Below are 14,745 nucleotides of genomic sequence, written 5' to 3'. Positions count from 1 at the left end.
GAAAACCGCATATTTCGATGCAAAACGACGATTTCTCGCTGATTTTCGTTGTTTTCTATCTTGAATTCTCAAAGAAGAGCACGAAATCTACAAAATCATGACTTTTTACCAAGACTCAACGGCTGAATTGCAAGTAAACAGCAGAATTCTGCACGAAATCGTCAAAATTCTTAGAGAAAACCGCATATTTCAATGCAAAACGACGATTTGTCGCCGATTTTCGTTGTTTTCTGGCTTGAATTCGCAAAGAAGAGCACGAAATCTACAAAATCATGACTTTTTACCAAGATTCAACGGCTGAATTGCAAGAAAACAGCAGAATTCTGCACGAAATCGTCAAAATTCTTAGAGAAAACCGCATATTTCGATGCAAAACGACGATTTCTCGCCGATTTTCGTTGTTTTCTGGCTTGAATTCGCAAAGAAGAGCACGAAATCTACAAAATCATGACTTTTTACCAAGATTCAGCGGCTGAATTGCAAGAAAACAGCAGAATTCTGCACGAAATCGTCAAAATTCTTAGAGAAAACCGCATATTTCGATGCAAAACGACGATTTCTCGCCGATTTTCGTGGTTTTCTGGCTTGAATTCGCAAAGAAGAGCACGAAATCTACAAAATCATGACTTTTTACCAAGATTCTACGGCTGAATTGCAAGAAAACAGCAGAATTCTGCACGAAATCATCAAAATTCTTACAGAAAACCGCATATTTCGATGCAAAACGACGATTTCTCGCCGATTTTCGTTGTTTTCTGGCTTGAATTCGCAAAGAAGAGCACGAAATCTACAAAATCATGACTTTTTACCAAGATTCAACGGCTGAATTGCAAGAAAACAGCAGAATTCTGCACGAAATCATCAAAATTCTTGGAGAAAACTGCATATTTCGATGCAAAACAACGATTTCTCGCCGATTTTCGTTGTTTTCTATCTTGAATTCGCCAAGAAGAGCACGAAATCTACAAAATCATGACTTTTTACCTAGATTCAACGGCTGAATTGCAAGAAAACAGCAGAATTCTGCACGAAATCATCAAAATTCTTACAGAAATCCGCATATTTCGATGCAAAACAACGATTTCTCGCCGATTTCCGTTGTTTTCTATCTTGAATTCGCCAAGAAGAGCACGAAATCTATAAAATCATGTCTTTTTACCTAGATTCAACAGCTGAATTGCAAGAAAACAGCAGAATTCTGCACGAAATCATCAAAATTCTTACAGAAAACCGCATATTTCGATGCAAAACGACGATTTCTCGCCGATTTTCGTTGTTTTCTCGCTTGAATTCGCAAAGAAGAGCACGAGATCTACAAAATCATGACTTTTTACCAAGATTCAACGGCTGAATTGCAAGAAAACAGCAGAATTCTGCACGAAATCGTCAAAATTCTTATAGAAAACCGCATATTTCGATGCAAAACGATTATTTCTCGCCGATTTTCGATGTTTTCTGGCTTGAATTCGCAAAGAAGAGCACGAAATCTACAAAATCTTTTTACCAAGATTCAACGGCTGAATTGCAAGAAAACAGCAGAATTCTGCACGAAATCATCAAAATTCTTAGAGAAAACCGCATATTTCGATGCAAAACGACGATTTCTCGCCGATTTTCGTGGTTTTCTGGCTTGAATTCGCAAAGAAGAGCACGAAATCTACAAAATCATGACTTTTTACCAAGATTCAACGGCTGAATTGCAAGAAAACAGCAGAATTCTGCACAAAATCATAAAAATTCTTACAGAAAACCGCATATTTCGATGCAGAACGATTATTTCTCGCCGATTTTCGTTGTTTTTTGGCTTGAATTCGCAAAGAAGAACACGAAATCTACAAAATCATGACTTTTTACTAAGATTCAACGGCTGAATTGCAAGAAAACCGCATAATTCTGCACGAAATCATCAAAATTCTTACAGAAAACCGCATTTTTCGATGCAAATCGACGATTTCTCGCCGATTTTCGTTGTTTTCTCGCTTGAATTCGCAAAGAAGAGCACGAAATCTACAAAATCATGACTTTTTACCAAGATTCAACAGCTGAATTGCAAGAAAACAGCAGAATTCTGCACGAAATCATCAAAATTCTTACAGAAAACCGCATATTTCGATGCAAAACGACGATTTCTCGCCGATTTTCGTTGTTTTCTGGCATGAATTTGCAAAGAAGAGCACGAAATCAACAAAATCATGACTTTTTACCAAGATTCAACGGCTGAATTGCAAGAAAACAGCAGAATTCTGCACGAAATCATCAAAATTCTTAGAGAAAACCGCATATTTCGATGCAAAACGACGATTTCTCGCTGATTTTCGTTGTTTTCTATCTTGAATTCGCAAAGAAGAGCACGAAATCTACAAAATCATGATTTTTTACCAAGATTCAACGGCTGAATTGCAAGTAAACAGCAGAATTCTGCACGAAATCGTCAAAATTCTTAGAGAAAACCGCATATTTCGATGCAAAACGACGATTTCTCGCCGATTTTCGTTGTTTTCTGGCTTGAATTCGCAAAGAAGAGCACCAAATCTACAAAATCATCACTTTTTACCAAGATTCAACGGCTGAATTGCATGAAAACAGCAGAATTCTGCACGAAATCATCAAAATTCTTAGAGAAAACCGCATATTTCGATGCAAAACGACGATTTCTCGCCGATTTTCGTTGTTTTCTGGCTTGAATTCGCAAAGAAGAGCACGAAATCTACAAAATCATGACTTTTTACCAAGATTCAACGGCTGAATTGCAAGAAAACAGCAGAATTCTGCACGAAATCGTCAAAATTCTTACAGAAAACCGCATATTTCGATGCAAAACGATTATTTCTCGCCGATTTTCGTGGTTTTCTGGCTTGAATTCGCAAAGAAGAGCACGAAATTTACAAAATCATGACTTTTTACCAAGATTCAACGGCTGAATTGCAAGAAAACAGCAGAATTCTGCACGAAATCATCAAAATTCTTACAGAAAACCGCATATTTCGATGCAAAACAACGATTTCTCGCCGATTTTCGTTGTTTTCTGGCTTGAATTCGCAAAGAAGAGAACGAAATCTACAAAATCATCACTTTTTACCAAGATTCTACGGCTGAATTGCAAGAAAACAGCAGAATTCTGCACGAAATCATCAAAATTCTTACAGAAAACCGCATATTTCGATGCAAAACGACGATTTCTCGCCGATTTTCGTTGTTTTCTGGCTTGAATTCGCAAAGAAGAGCACGAAATCTACAACATCATGACTTTTTACCAAGATTCAACGGCTGAATTGCAAGAAAACAGCAGAATTCTGCACGAAATCATCAAAATTCTTACAGAAAACCGCATATTTCGATGCAAAACGACGATTTCTCGCCGATTTTCGTTGTTTTCTCGCTTGAATTCGCAAAGAAGAGCACGAGATCTACAAAATCATGACTTTTTACCAAGATTCAAGGGCTGAATTGCAAGAAAACAGCAGAATTCTGCACGAAATCATCCAAATTCTTAGAGAAAACCGCATATTTCGATGCAAAACGACGATTTCTCGCTGATTTTCGTTGTTTTCTATCTTGAATTCGCAAAGAAGAGCACGAAATCTACAAAATCATGACTTTTTACCAAGACTCAACGGCTGAATTGCAAGTAAACAGCAGAATTCTGCACGAAATCGTCAAAATTCTTAGAGAAAACCGCATATTTCAATGCAAAACGACGATTTGTCGCCGATTTTCGTTGTTTTCTGGCTTGAATTCGCAAAGAAGAGCACGAAATCTACAAAATCATGACTTTTTACCAAGATTCAACGGCTGAATTGCAAGAAAACAGCAGAATTCTGCACGAAATCGTCAAAATTCTTAGAGAAAACCGCATATTTCGATGCAAAACGACGATTTCTCGCCGATTTTCGTGGTTTTCTGGCTTGAATTCGCAAAGAAGAGCACGAAATCTACAAAATCATGACTTTTTACCAAGATTCTACGGCTGAATTGCAAGAAAACAGCAGAATTCTGCACGAAATCATCAAAATTCTTACAGAAAACCGCATATTTCGATGCAAAACGACGATTTCTCGCCGATTTTCGTTGTTTTCTGGCTTGAATTCGCAAAGAAGAGCACGAAATCTACAAAATCATGACTTTTTACCAAGATTCAACGGCTGAATTGCAAGAAAACAGCAGAATTCTGCACGAAATCATCAAAATTCTTAGAGAAAACTGCATATTTCGATGCAAAACAACGATTTCTCGCCGATTTTCGTTGTTTTCTATCTTGAATTCGCCAAGAAGAGCACGAAATCTACAAAATCATGACTTTTTACCTAGATTCAACGGCTGAATTGCAAGAAAACAGCAGAATTCTGCACGAAATCATCAAAATTCTTACAGAAATCCGCATATTTCGATGCAAAACAACGATTTCTCGCCGATTTCCGTTGTTTTCTATCTTGAATTCGCCAAGAAGAGCACGAAATCTATAAAATCATGACTTTTTACCTAGATTCAACGGCTGAATTGCAAGAAAACAGCAGAATTCTGCACGAAATCATCAAAATTCTTACAGAAAACCGCATATTTCGATGCAAAACGACGATTTCTCGCCGATTTTCGTTGTTTTCTCGCTTGAATTCGCAAAGAAGAGCACGAGATCTACAAAATCATGACTTTTTACCAAGATTCAACGGCTGAATTGTAAGAAAACAGCAGAATTCTGCACGAAATCATCAAAATTTTTACAGAAAACCGCATATTTCGATGCAAAACGACGATTTCTCGCCGATTTTCGTTGTTTTCTGGCATGAATTTGCAAAGAAGAGCACGAAATCTACAAAATCATGACTTTTTACCAAGATTCAACGGCTGAATTGCAGGAAAACAGCAGAATTCTGCACGAAATCATCAAAATTCTTAGAGAAAACCGCATATTTCGATGCAAAACGACGATTTCTCGCTGATTTTCGTTGTTTTCTATTTTGAATTGGCAAAGAAGAGCACGAAATCTACAAAATCATGACTTTTTACCAAGACTCAGCGGCTGAATTGCAAGTAAACAGCAGAATTCTGCACGAAATCGTCAAAATTCTTAGAGAAAACCGCATATTTCGATGCAAAACGACGATTTCTCGCCGATTTTCGTTGTTTTCTGGCTTGAATTCGCAAAGAAGAGCACTAAATCTACAAAATCATGACTTTTTACCAAGATTCAACGGCTGAATTGCAAGAAAACAGCAGAATTCTGCACGAAATCGTCAAAATTCTTAGAGAAAACCGCATATTTCGATGCAAAACGACGATTTCTCGCCGATTTGCGTTGTTTTCTGGTTTGAATTCGCAAAGAAGAGCACGAAATCTACAAAATCATCACTTTTTGCCAAGATTCAACGGCTCAATTGCAAGAAAACAGCAGAATTCTGCACGAAATCATCAAAATTCTTACAGAAAACCGCATATTTCGATGCAAAACGACGATTTCTCGCCGATTTTCGTTGTTTTCTGGCTTGAATTCGCAAAGAAGAGCACGAAATCTACAAAATCATGACTTTTTACTAAGATTCAACGGCTGAATTGCAAGAAAACCGCAGAATTCTGCACGAAATCATCAAAATTCTTACAGAAAACCGCATATTTCGATCCAAACCGACGATTTCTCGCCGATTTTCGTTGTTTTCTGGCTTGAATTCGCAAAGAAGAGCACGAAATCTACAAAATCATCACTTTTTACGAAGATTCAACGGCTGAATTGCAAGAAAACAGCAGAATTCTGCACGAAATCATCAAAATTCTTAGAGAAAACCGCATATTTCGATGCAAAACGACGATTTCTCGCCGATTTTCGTGGTTTTCTGGCTTGAATTCGCAAAGAAGAGCACGAAATCTACAAAATCATGACTTTTTACCAAGATTCAACGGCTGAATTGCAAGAAAACAGCAGAATTCTGCACAAAATCATCAAAATTCTTACAGAAAACCGCATATTTCGATGCAAAACGATTATTTCTCGCCGATTTTCGTTGTATTCTGGCTTGAATTCGCAAAGAAGAGCACGAAATCTAAAAAATCATGACTTTTTACCAAGATTCATCGGCTGAATTGCAAGAAAACCGCAGAATTCTGCACGAAATCATCAAAATTCTTACAGAAAGCCGCATTTTTCGATGCAAATCGACGATTTCTCGCCGATTTTCGTTGTTTTCAATCTTGAATTCGCAAAGAAGAGCACGAAATCTACAAAATCATGACTTTTTACCAAGATTCAACGGCTGAATTGCAAGAAAACAGCAGAATTCTGCACGAAATCGTCAAAATTCTTATAGAAAACCGCATATTTCGATGCAAAACGATTATTTCTCGCCGATTTTCGTTGTTTTCTGGCTTGAATTCGCAAAGAAGAGCACAAAATCTACAAAATCTTTTTACCAAGATTCAACGGCTGAATTGCAAGAAAACAGCAGAATTCTGCACGAAATCATCAAAATTCTTAGAGAAAACCGCATATTTCGATGCAAAACGATGATTTCTCGCCGATTTTCGTGGTTTTCTGGCTTGAATTCGCAAAGAAGAGCACGAAATCTACAAAATCATGACTTTTTACCAAGATTCAACGGCTGAATTGCAAGAAAACAGCAGAATTCTGCACAAAATCATCAAAATTCTTACAGAAAACCGCATATTTCGATGCAGAACGATTATTTCTCGCCGATTTTCGTTGTTTTTTGGCTTGAATTCGCAAAGAAGAGCACGAAATCTACAAAATCATGACTTTTTACTAAGATTCAACGGCTGAATTGCAAGAAAACCGCAGAATTCTGCACGAAATCATCAAAATTCTTACAGAAAACCGCATTTTTCGATGCAAATCGACGATTTCTCGCCGATTTTCGTTGTTTTCTCGCTTGAATTCGCAAAGAAGAGCACGAAATCTACAAAATCATGACTTTTTACCAAGATTCAACAGCTGAATTGCAAGAAAACAGCAGAATTCTGCACGAAATCATCAAAATTCTTACAGAAAACCGCATATTTCGATGCAAAACGACGATTTCTCGCCGATTTTCGTTGTTTTCTGGCATGAATTTGCAAAGAAGAGCACGAAATCAACAAAATCATGACTTTTTACCAAGATTCAACGGCTGAATTGCAAGAAAACAGCAGAATTCTGCACGAAATCATCAAAATTCTTAGAGAAAACCGCATATTTCGAAGCAAAACGACGATTTCTCGCTGATTTTCGTTGTTTTCTATCTTGAATTCGCAAAGAAGAGCACGAAATCTACAAAATCATGATTTTTTACCAAGATTCAACGGCTGAATTGCAAGTAAACAGCAGAATTCTGCACGAAATCGTCAAAATTCTTAGAGAAAACCGCATATTTCGATGCAAAACGACGATTTCTCGCCGATTTTCGTTGTTTTCTGGCTTGAATTCGCAAAGAAGAGCACGAAATCTACAAAATCATCACTTTTTACCAAGATTCAACGGCTGAATTGCATGAAAACAGCAGAATTCTGCACGAAATCATCAAAATTCTCAGAGAAAACCGCATATTTCGATGCAAAACGACGATTTCTCGCCGATTTTCGTTGTTTTCTGGCTTGAATTCGCAAAGAAGAGCACGAAATCTACAAAATCATCAGTTTTTACCAAGATTCAACGGCTGAATTGCAAGAAAACAGCAGAATTCTGCACGAAATCATCAAAATTCTTAGAGAAAACCGCATATTTCGATGCAAAACGACGATTTCTCGCTGATTTTCGTTGTTTTCTATCTTGAATTCGCAAAGAAGAGCAAGGAATCTACAAAATCATGACTTTTTACCAAGATTCAACGGCTGAATTGCAAGAAAACAGCAGAATTCTGCACGAAATCATCAAAATTCTTACAGAAAACCGCATATTTCGATGCAAAACGACGATTTCTCGCCGATTTTCGTTGTTTTCTGGCTTGAATTTGCAAAGAAGAGCACAAAATCTACAAAATCATGACTTTTTACCAAGATTCAACAGCTGAATTGCAAGAAAACAGCAGAATTCTGCACGAAATCATCAAAATTCTTAGAGAAAACTGCATATTTCGATGCAAAACAACGATTTCTCGCCGATTTTCGTTGTTTTCTATCTTGTATTCGCCAAGAAGAGCACGAAATCTACAAAATCATGACTTTTTACCAAGATTCAACGGCTGAATTGCAAGAAAACAGCAGAATTCTGCACGAAATCGTCAAAATTCTTAGAGAAAACCGCAAATTTCGATGCAAAACGACGATTTCTCGCCGATTTTCGTTGTTTTCTGGCTTGAATTCGCAAAGAAGAGCACGAAATCTACAAAATCATCACTTTTTACCAAGATTCAACGGCTGAATTGCAAGAAAACAGCAGAATTCTGCACGAAATCATCAAAATTCATAGAGAAAACCGCATATTTCGATGCAAAACGACGATTTCTCGCCGATTCTCGTGGTTTTCTGGCTTGAATTCGCAAAGAAGAGCACGAAATCTACAAAATCATGACTTTTTACCAAGATTCAACGGCTGAATTGCAAGAAAACAGCAGAATTCTGCACGAAATCATCAAAATTCTTACAGAAAACCGCATATTTCGATGCAAAACGATTATTTCTCGCCGATTTTCGTTGTTTCCTGGCTTGAATTCGCAAAGAAGAGCACGAAATCTACAAAATCATGACTTTTTACCAAGATTCAACGGCTGAATTGCAAGAAAACAGCAGAATTCTGCACGAAATCATCAAAATTCATAGAGAAAACCGCATATTTCGATGCAAAACGACGATTTCTCGCCGATTCTCGTTGTTTTCTGGCTTGAATTCGCAAAGAAGAGCACGAAATCTACAAAATCATCACTTTTTACCAAGATTCAACGGCTGAATTGCATGAAAACAGCAGAATTCTGCACGAAATCATCAAAATTCTTAGAGAAAACCGCATATTTCGATGCAAAACGACGATTTCTCGCCGATTTTCGTTGTTTTCTGGCTTGAATTCGCAAAGAAGAGCACGGAATCTACAAAATCATGACTTTTTACCAAGATTCAACGGCTGAATTGCAAGAAAACAGCAGAATTCTGCACGAAATCATCAAAATTCTTACAGAAAACCGCATATTTCGATGCAAAACGACGATTTCTCGCCGATTTTCGTTGTTTTCTGGCTTGAATTTGCAAAGAAGAGCACAAAATCTACAAAATCATGACTTTTTACCAAGATTCAACAGCTGAATTGCAAGAAAACAGCAGAATTCTGCACGAAATCATCAAAATTCTTAGAGAAAACTGCATATTTCGATGCAAAACAACGATTTCTCGCCGATTTTCGTTGTTTTCTATCTTGTATTCGCCAAGAAGAGCACGAAATCTACAAAATCATGACTTTTTACCAAGATTCAACGGCTGAATTGCAAGAAAACAGCAGAATTCTGCACGAAATCGTCAAAATTCTTAGAGAAAACCGCAAATTTCGATGCAAAACGACGATTTCTCGCCGATTTTCGTTGTTTTCTGGCTTGAATTCGCAAAGAAGAGCACGAAATCTACAAAATCATCACTTTTTACCAAGATTCAACGGCTGAATTGCAAGAAAACAGCAGAATTCTGCACGAAATCATCAAAATTCATAGAGAAAACCGCATATTTCGATGCAAAACGACGATTTCTCGCCGATTCTCGTGGTTTTCTGGCTTGAATTCGCAAAGAAGAGCACGAAATCTACAAAATCATGACTTTTTACCAAGATTCAACGGCTGAATTGCAAGAAAACAGCAGAATTCTGCACGAAATCATCAAAATTCTTACAGAAAACCGCATATTTCGATGCAAAACGATTATTTCTCGCCGATTTTCGTTGTTTCCTGGCTTGAATTCGCAAAGAAGAGCACGAAATCTACAAAATCATGACTTTTTACCAAGATTCAACGGCTGAATTGCAAGAAAACAGCAGAATTCTGCACGAAATCATCAAAATTCATAGAGAAAACCGCATATTTCGATGCAAAACGACGATTTCTCGCCGATTCTCGTGGTTTTCTGGCTTGAATTCGCAAAGAAGACCACGAAATCTACAAAATCATGACTTTTTACCAAGATTCAACGGCTGAATTGCAAGAAAACAGCAGAATTCTGCACGAAATCATCAAAATTCTTACAGAAAACCGCATATTTCGATGCAAAACGATTATTTCTCGCCGATTTTCGTTGTTTCCTGGCTTGAATTCGCAAAGAAGAGCACAAAATCTACAAAATCATGACTTTTTACCAAGACTCAACGGCTGAATTGCAAGAAAACAGCAGAATTCTGCACGAAATCATCAAAATTCTTAGAGAAACCTGCATATTTCGATGCAAAACAACGATTTCTCGCCGATTTTCGTTGTTTTCTGTCTTGAATTCGCCAAGAAGAGCTCGAAATCTACAAAATCATGACTTTTTACCTAGATTCAACGGCTGAATTGCAAGAAAACAGCAGAATTCTGCACGAAATCATCAAAATTCTTACAGAAAACCGCATATTTCGATGCAAAACGACGATTTCTCGCCGATTTTCGTTGTTTTCTGGCTTGAATTCGCAAAGAAGAGCACGAAATCAACAAAATCATGACTTTTTACCAAGATTCAACGGCTGAATTGCAAGAAAACAGCAGAATTCTGCACGAAATCATCAAAATTCTTAGAGAAAACCGCATATTTCGATGCAAAACAACGATTTCTCGCTGATTTTCGTTGTTTTCTGTCTTGAATTCGCAAAGAAGGGCACGAAATCTACAAAATCATGACTTTTTACCAAGATTCAACGGCTGAATTGCAAGTAAGCAGCAGAATTCTGCACGAAATCGTCAAAATTCCTAGAGAAAACCGCATATTTCGATGCAAAACGACGATTTCTCGCCGATTTTCGTTGTTTTCTGGCTTGAATTCGCAAAGAAGAGCACGAAATCTACAAAATCATGACTTTTTACCAAGATTCAACGGCTGAATTGCAAGAAAACAGCAGAATTCTGCACGAAATCATCATAATTCTTACAGAAAACCGCATATTTCGATGCAAAACGACGATTTCTCGCCGATTTTCGTTGTTTTCTGGCTTGAATTTGCAAAGAAGAGCACGAAATCTACAAAATCATGACTTTTTACCTAGATTCAACGGCTGAATTGCAAGAAAACAGCAGAATTCTGCACGAAATCATCAAAATTCTTACAGAAAACCGCATATTTCGATGCAAAACGACGATTTCTCGCCGATTTTCGTTGTTTTCTGGCTTGAATTCGCAAAGAAGAGCACGAAATCTACAAAATCATGACTTTTTACCAAGATTCAACTGCTGAATTGCAAGAAAACAGCAGAATTCTGCACGAAATCATCATAATTCTTACAGAAAACCGCATATTTCGATGCAAAACGACGATTTCTCGCCGATTTTCGTTGTTTTTTGGCTTGAATTTGCAAAGAAGAGCACGAAATCTACAAAATCATGACTTTTTACCTAGATTCAACAGCTGAATTGCAAGAAAACAGCAGAATTCTGCACGAAATCATCAAAATTCTTACAGAAAACCGCATATTTCGATGCAAAACGACGATTTCTCGCTGATTTTCGTTGTTTTCTATCTTGAGTTCGCAAAAAAGAGCACGAAATCTACAAAATCATGACTTTTTACCAAGATTCAACGGCTGAATTGCAAGTAAACAGCAGAATTCTGTACGAAATCGTCAAAATTCTTAGAGAAAACCGCAAGTTTCGATGCAAAACGACGATTTCTCGCCGATTTTCGTTGTTTTCTGGCTTGAATTCGCAAAGAAGAGCACGAAATCTACAAAATCATCACTTTTTACCAAGATTCAACGGCTGAATTGCAAGAAAACAGCAGAATTCTGCACGAAATCATCTAAATTCTTAAAGAAAACCGCATATTTCGATGCAAAACGACGATTTCTCGCCGATTTTCGTTGTTTTCTGGCTTGAATTCGCAAAGAAGAGCACGAAATCTACAAAATCATCACTTTTTACCAAGATTCAACGGCTGAATTGCAAGAAAACAGCAGAATTCTGCACGAAATCATCAAAATTCTTAGAGAAAACCGCATATTTCGATGCAAAATGACGATTTCTCGCTGATTTTCGTTGTTTTCTATCTTGAATTCGCAAAGAAGAGCACGGAATCTACAAAATCATGATTTTTACCAAGATTCAACGGCTGAATTGCAAGAAAACAGCAGAATTCTGCACGAAATCGTCAAAATTCTTAGAGAAAACTGCATATTTCGATGCAAAACAACGATTTCTCGCCGATTTTCGTTGTTTTCTATCTTGAATTCGCCAAGAAGAGCACGAAATCTACAAAATCATGACTTTTTACCTAGATTCAACGGCTGAGTTGCAAGAAAACAGCAAAATTCTGCACGAAATCATCAAAATTCTTACAGAAAACCTCATATTTCGATGCAAAACGACGATTTCTCGCCGATTTTCGTTGTTTTCTGGCATGAATTCGCAAAGAAGAGCACGAAATCTACAAAATCATGACTTTTTACCAAGATTCAACGGCTGAATTGCAAGAAAACAGCAGAATTCTGTACGAAATCATCCAAATTCTTAGAGAAAACCGCATATTTCGATGCAAAACGACGATTTCTCGCTGATTTTCGTTGTTTTCTATCTTGAATTTGCAAAGCAGAGCACGAAATCTACAAAATCATGACTTTTTACCAAGATTCAACGGCTGAATTGCAAGAAAACAGCAGAATTCTGCACGAAATCGTCAAAATTCTTAGAGAAAACCGCATATTTAGATGCAAAACGACGATTTCTCGCCGATTTTCGTTGTTTTCTATCTTGAATTCGCCAAGAAGAGCCCGAAATCTACAAAATCATGACTTTTTACCTAGATTCAACGGCTGAGTTGCAAGAAAACAGCAGAATTCTGCACGAAATCATCAAAGTTCTTACAGAAAACCGCATATTTCGATGCAAAACGACGATTTCTCGCCGATTTTCGTTGTTTTCTGGCTTGAATTCGCAAAGAAGAGCACGAAATCTACAAAATCATGACTTTTTACCAAGATTCAACGGCTGAATTGCAAGAAGCAGAATTCTGCACGAAATCATCAAAATTCTCACAGAAAACCGCATATTTCGATGCAAAACAACGATTTCTCGCCGAGTTTCGTTGTTTTCTGGCTTGAATTCGCAAAGAAGAGCACGAAATCTACAAAATCATCACTTTTTACCAAGATTCTACGGCTGAATTGCAAGAAAACAGCAGAATTCCGCACGAAATCGCCAAAATTCTTAGAGAAAACCGCATATTTCGATGCAAAACGACGATTTCTCGCCAATTTTCGTTGTTTTCTGGCTTGAATTCGCAATGAAGAGCACGAAATCTACAAAATCATGACTTTTTACCAAGATTCAACGGCTGAATTGCAAGAAAACAGCAGAATTCTGCACGAAATCATCAAAATTCTTACAGAAAACCGCATATTTCGATGCAAAACGACGATTTCTCGCCGATTTTCGTTGTTTTCTGGCATGAATTCGCAAAGAAGAGCACGAAATCTACAAAATCATGACTTTTTACCAAGATTCAACGGCTGAATTGCAAGAAAACAGCAGAATTCTGCACGAAATCATCAAAATTCTTAGAGAAAACCGCATATTTCGATGCAAAACGACGATTTCTCGCTGATTTTCGTTGTTTTCTATCTTGAATTCGCAAAGAAGAGCACGAAATCTACAAAATCATGACTTTTTACCAAGATTCAACGGCTGAATTGCAAGAAAACACCAGAATTCTGCACGAAATCATCAAAATTCTTACAGAAAACCGCATATTTCGATGCAAAACGACGATTTCTCGCCGATTTTCGTTGTTTTCTGGCATGAATTCGCAAAGAAGAGCACGAAATCTACAAAATCATGACTTTTTACCAAGATTCAACGGCTGAATTGCAAGAAAACAGCAGAATTCTGCACGAAATCATCAAAATTCTTAGAGAAAACCGCATATTTCGATGCAAAACGACAGTTTCTCGCTGATTTTCGTTGTTTTCTATCTTGAATTTGCAAAGAAGAGCACTAAATCTACAAAATCATGACTTTTTACCAAGATTCAACGGCTGAATTGCAAGAAAACAGCAGAATTCTGCACGAAATCGTCAAAATTCTTAGAGAAAACCGCATATTTCGATGCAAAACGACGATTTCTCGCCGATTTTCGTTGTTTTCTGGCTTGAATTCGCAAAGAAGAGCACGAAATCTACAAAATCATCACTTTTTACCAAGATTCAACGGCTGAATTGCAAGAAAACAGCAGAATTCTGCACGAAATCATCAAAATTCTTTGAAAAAACCGCATATTTCGATGCAAGACGACGATTTCTCGCCGATTTTCGTGGTTTTCTGGCTTGAAATCGCAAAGAAGAGCACGAAATCTACAAAATCATGACTTTTTACCAAGATTCAACGGCTGAATTGCAAGAAGCAGAATTCTGCACGAAATCATCAAAATTCTTACAGAAAACCGCATATTTCGATGATTTCTCGCTGATTTTAGTTGTTTTCTGGCTTGAATTCGCAAAGAAGAGCACGACATCTACAAAATCATGACTTTTTACCAAGATTCAACGGCTGAATTGCAAGAAAACAGCAGAATTCTGCACGAAATCATCAAAATTCTTAGAGAAAACCGCATATTTCGATGCAAAACGACAATTTCTCGCTGATTTTTGTTGTTTTCTATCTTGAATTTGCAAAG

Source organism: Gnatocerus cornutus, unplaced genomic scaffold, assembly GCF_029298725.1.
Source record: "Gnatocerus cornutus isolate USDA-ARS CGAHR unplaced genomic scaffold, icGnaCorn1.1 ctg00000071.1, whole genome shotgun sequence".
Classification (NCBI taxonomy): domain Eukaryota; kingdom Metazoa; phylum Arthropoda; class Insecta; order Coleoptera; family Tenebrionidae; genus Gnatocerus; species Gnatocerus cornutus.
The sequence above is the reverse complement of the archived record's forward strand: the minus strand, read 5'-3'. Positions refer to the sequence as shown.